This window comes from Pteropus alecto, unplaced genomic scaffold (genome assembly GCF_000325575.1).
Source record: "Pteropus alecto unplaced genomic scaffold, ASM32557v1 scaffold146, whole genome shotgun sequence".
In the NCBI taxonomy this organism is placed as follows: Eukaryota; Metazoa; Chordata; class Mammalia; order Chiroptera; family Pteropodidae; genus Pteropus; species Pteropus alecto.
In genome coordinates, this window is record NW_006442107.1 from 19,427,744 (window position 1) to 19,433,722 (window position 5,979).

Genomic DNA, 5,979 nt, shown 5'->3' on the forward strand with positions numbered 1-5,979 from the left:
TAATTAACAGCAGAGCCCAAGTATCAATAATTCTCCAGAAACTCCTTCAGTCCCAACAGTGATTGCAACCAAGAGCGTAACTGCTCAGGTTAGCACTACTGCTTAAGTCAATGCTAGAACTCTGATGGCCATCTGAAAGCTGGCAAAGCGTAGTTCCCTACAAGACCTATTTCATCACTCATGCAAACCTTTCGGAGGTGTCGTATTGAAGATTGGTATCACAATACCATTACAACAGCAATGTTCCTAATTATTTGAACTTCAATGACACATATGTTTTAAGGATATTGTCACTTCTTTGAACTTCCCCATAGTTTAATATGTGATCTATATTCTGAGTCTCGAAGACACGTTTTTTCTAAACATGAGGTTAATCTCTCTGCTCTCTGCAGATGTATTATAACTGGCAGCATGAATTATATATTTAATCCTGTGACCCAATAGTATTAATTAGCATTACATTTTAATTCATGCATCAAGAAAATACCTGTACTGTGAAAAGCTTTTTTGCCTAGGGTGCCAAAAAAGTATATTCCTCCTAAACTAAAATTAAAGCTAGTTTAACACTGCAAGATATGTTCCCCTTATAATGCTATAAATGTGTTGCTATGCATACAATTTATTATTGTTGCATTTTCCACAGACTCTTTGTATTAGGAATTTATAAAGCTCATCAATACACTTGGTTCAGAAGTTTTGGCATTTGGTCCCCACTCTGGTATTGGATAACAACATGACCTCAGGGAAATCACTAGGCAAAGTGCCACACACACACAAGAGCCATACACTTGTAAAATGTATTGATTCTTCAATGATACTTAGAAGTTTAGGATTCAATGTGCTTTCTCTGTCCAAAATCTTTATGCATATTTCACTCTCCTGCTGGTACCCCTACCCCTTTACCAATCTAAATGACTGCATTGTCGTTCTGAGCCTCTACTAAAATATGTCTCCTCTCTCAGTTCCTTCCTCATTCATCCTGGAAGTTCTTGATTGACAGCCTATTTCTCGTGATAAACTGGAAGCTCCTTCAGTGCAGATACAGTGGATTCTCACCCGTACATCTCTGGGGCCTAGCATAATGCTTAGAATAGAGTAGACAAAAATTAGTTTTTAATGACAAATCAATGAATACATAAATATACACCTATGCATGAACACCCTGCCCTGTATTAAGAATATGTGACTAGGAAATAATTTTGATTAAATCTATTTTTTCTGCATACAGAAAAGATTATCGGTGGGCAATCAGGATTCATTTCGCATTTAAGCTTCTTTGAGAGATCACACCTTTGTGATAGTCACACACTAGCTTTAACTAGCTGATGGTTAAACCAGTGCTGATGAGGAGGAAACATTCTGCTTTACAGAAACAAGAGATAGCTGATCCAGTGCTTAAAAAAATGGAAAGACTAACCTTGGATTCACACATTCATAGTTTCCCTTTCTCTTATCTTATTGTAAGAAATATAATGAATGGCCAATATTTTGTCAATCTCAAACTAAGTTCTTTAGCACTAAGAGACCGAGATGAGGATTTTTACATTTTAATTAGCAAAATGACCTAAAGCCTTCAATATTAAAATGAATGGCACGTTAATGGAGAAATGACAACTATCTGGTTATTTTTGTGTGTGTCAGGGAATTTGCCAGAAACACCCCATAATTGAATACACAGGCTGGCTGGTTCAGTGCAGAGTGGCTTCTAACCCAGACACAGGTAGCCATTCTCTGTATTCTAGCCAGCTTCAGGGAGAAAAATGTCCAATGTATCATCTGACAACAATATAATATGCTGAATTACCTAGATGACATATGCATGTCCATAACAAGTGATAAGTATTTAAAGAAAAAGAATATAGTTTACCCAAACGAAACATTTCCTAGTTTTGTTATTTTTACTGTTAATGTGATCTCCTTAATGAGTTATAACACAAATGAATTATATATTGGGTAATTAAAATAACTTGACAAATATCATTTTGTGTTAATTTTCAGTTCATATATGCAGAACAATTTTAATTAGTAGAATTGGATTCAACTTATTTGATGTTTATAAGACATGTTAAAAGATAAAATTGATATGTTAAGGATGTTTTTGTATTATTTTATAACCTTTTTAAATAATAAAGAAGTTCATTACATTAGTTTAATAACTGAAATGTATATTAATATATACTTATATATAATATATATTATTGATAAAATGACAAAAATGTGTAACATGAAAAGACTATGTGATTATCCATGTTGACATATCCAACATACTCAGATGATCCTCAGTATTTTAATAGCATTATAAATGCTGATTGTTACTCAGAGGCATATTAATATTGTCTTTAGGAATCACAATCTGGACAGCCCCAGGAGAGGAGAAAATTATTCAGACTAACAATTGTAATAGAAAAGACTACTGTCATGTTGATATCAACAGCAATATCAAATTACAGCTACTTTTGGAATTTATGATTAATACATTGTTCCCATTTTTGGCAATTAGAATTTCAATTAACTGATATTAATAATTTAATATTGAAATAATTGACACAGTTTATTAATTACAGCCTGAGAATTTAAACCTTAAATTGAGGGGACTGTTAAGAGAAAAAACAATAATGGCATTTTATGTAGAAAAATAAAATTGGTGTTATATAGAAGTGTTTATTCCCAAATTGTTATTACTATATTAAGAAAATTTTCTTCAGATCCAATCGAGGTATTTAGGTAGCTAGAAACAAGCAAGTTAAAGACTAAACACCAAATGGTTTACTATTATCCTCTGAACATTGGTATCATGGATTTTTGTTTTTCTTTACTTATTTTTGAGAAATCACCTTTTTCTATAATGATCATGTATTTCTCATATGTTATAAATTTATTAATTGCTTTTAGAAATCTTGAACAGCTGTATGCTTTTGGAACTTTTCCCCTTAGTTTTATTGTGTTTGGAAAACTGAGGAAAATGCTCTTCTTAGGCCATTTCTAGAATTGATGATCCCATTTTATGAGGGAACAAAGGTGTCAGGAGGTACTATGGGCCTGGTCGATTCTTATCTTTCTACACTCACCCTATATTACATTTTAATTACAATTATTTTACATACATACCAGCCCGGACATAGTTGATTCTTGTGACTCACTTAGCTGCTCAGAATGCCATGATAGTAAAAAACCGTAGACTTCGCTGCCCTTGCTGTTTTTCCTAGCTGGTGAGTGTTCACCTAACCAAGCCAGTAACTTGCTGTTGCTTTTCGTTTGATCACAAGGAGGAGCAACAGAAATGAGGGGTTTGATCCTTTTTGTCCAGAGACTGGGCTGAATCTATCAGGAGCACTATGTTCATGGTCCAGTGAGAAGGTCTCAGAGGCCATGCTTTTATAGTCCTCGGTTTTCAGATGATGACTACAAATCCTAACTAAAAGACAAAGTCAGGTAAATTCATAGAGCAAACTAAGGAAGCTACTGTAATAACATAAGGGCAAGAAGTTTTCAGGAAGAGAACAGGAAAAAATCTAAAATCGAAGGGCAAGGGGAAAAATACATCGGCTATAAAATATGAGAGGTACTGGGAACTCTTGCTTGTTAACTGACCTTTTACCTGAAGGAGCACTTTATATCTACAGGTAGACAATTAGGCAGAAAATAGATGGTTATACAAATCCACCTTCATCCCTATAGCTGCCTAACTCACTTTCAATGACTGTTCTTATATTGGTCTATGAAATACAGCATTTAATTATGTAGACTTTCAGATGAGTCCTTCAAAATTCTTTTAGTGATCTATTTATTATTCTGCAATCCCATTGCATATATAAGATGCATTTAGGGAGAGGTATCAGCATAAGAAATGAGATATTTTTAATAGGACAATCCGCATCTACGAAATAATATCACCATCCCTTTAATAGGTACTATGCACAGCTCTTGTAACTGCCCAAGAAACTGCTACCTGTTGGATTGTGTCTTGAGTGAAATAAAGGTTCTAAGAATGAAAAAACGTATCCTGAGACAAATTACTTTATGAAAAAAAGGTAGAAATGAGCAATGGTGTTTGTATACAATGTATATATCAATATCTGCATAACCAGTGTCAAATATTGTGCATTGTTTCTGCCTTCTCAGAAAGAAACCTTAGAGAAAGAAACTTGGGTGGGATTATGGGGTATTATGTTAGTAATGGATGCTGCGATAACTGCAAAACACGAGACACCTGGTTTGTATTCCATTTTCTCCACAGTTGACTATGCACTCTTTTCTCTTCCATTGTAATTACTGCACCAGTTTTTGTAGCTCCTGGTTACAAAGATTATTTGTGGCAAGTGTATATGTAACAACATGATGCAGGTGTACTGTCTGTATTTGCTGTGATTTCATTTGTTCGAGGGACAAAATAGATATGATTAAACTCCTGCATCAGACCAACACAGATTGTATCTTCACAGTGCCAATTTTGGTGAATCTGTCATAAGCTTTAGCCTAAATAAATAAAAATGTAATCTATTTTCATGCTATTTATTACTCAGTAATATGATCACAAGTGGAATAAAATGTCTCAATGTTTCTCTCACTGGGATTGTTTTAAGTTGCCATTTACTCAATTATGAGATTGAGACTCGAGCGAGATCAATCTCTGATATTCTTTTCTCAGAAGGGTTTTGTTTTCTTCCCTTCATCTTTGGTAATAACCTCTGATTCTATTTCATAATGGGATTGAAAGGCAGCAACTATATAAACTGAGAGCAAATAATTGTATTATTCTTTAAACGAGCCTATTGAAATGGCAAGGAAGGGACATTATAAATCTTCTTTAGTGGGATATATTTTGAGCTTTTATAGGCAGAAGTTTGTGAAATGCTACACGGTATTACCATTTTCAGGATCCCACTGAGGTCTACCACAGCAATAGTAATCACAATAATTATAGACATAGACAGTGCTATCTTCTAATCAGTCAGCTGTCTCTAAGCAACCAGGTTTAACAAGACTAGCAATTGCCACCTTATATATTCATGTAAAAGTAAAACTCTCAGAATTTACTCATTGCAGAACTGATGGCTTAAGCCTCTGACCTCTAATGGATTTATCATTTATCTCCAATGTCTGAGATCTAAACTAGCTCTTCCAATTCATAATGGTGAGCGTTTGTTCCTTTTGTTTCAAATACTTGATGGTTAATCCAAATGTAATTTTTACTAAGAGCCAGACATAGGGCTTATTAAATTCATAACAAATTATTCTTCCCAAACATAATATTTCTATTGGGTGTTAGAATGTATATAACCATATGCTATAGCACTGTTGCCATATGACATAAGTCAACATGACTTCCAATTTTAAGCCATGGGGATGTATTCTTTAGGCTAGATGTCTTTATAAGTCCTTCAGCTGTTTTGACTGAATTACAGGACAGTTAACTAAAACTTTTTAAAGGATGCCATTTTAGACAAAATATGGGAGAAAGTTGTTAGCATATCACTAAGTGCCTTCTGTCCTTTAAAATTAGGGATCAGATAATTAACCCTAGAAACTATAAGCATATATTTTAATATTAGATGAACTAGCATTGGTATAATGCTTTATTTCTTTTTCTAACTTTTTCACATAATCTTATCTAATTCTTAACCAACCTTATAAATTAAGTAGGTCAAGATATTTCCTCTGAATTTTCAGGCAAGAAAAATAAGACATTAAAGATTATATGGTTTACCCAAGGTCAGCTTGGCAGAGCTAGATCAAGTACCTATGGGACCTTATTTCTACCTATTCCTTTTTTGGAAATATGCCATGGATTTATTAGCTATACAACCAGGAGTTGGGTACTGGGGAGGAAGAGTGGAGTATATGCTCCGTGAATTCACCAAGCGGTATTCCTTTTTTCTTCAGTGTTCACACACAATCTCACTTGGTGCCAGAAGCTCAGAGTTGGATTACAAAACCTATGTTTTTTCCAGCACCATGCCTATAAGAGTCATCCCTTTT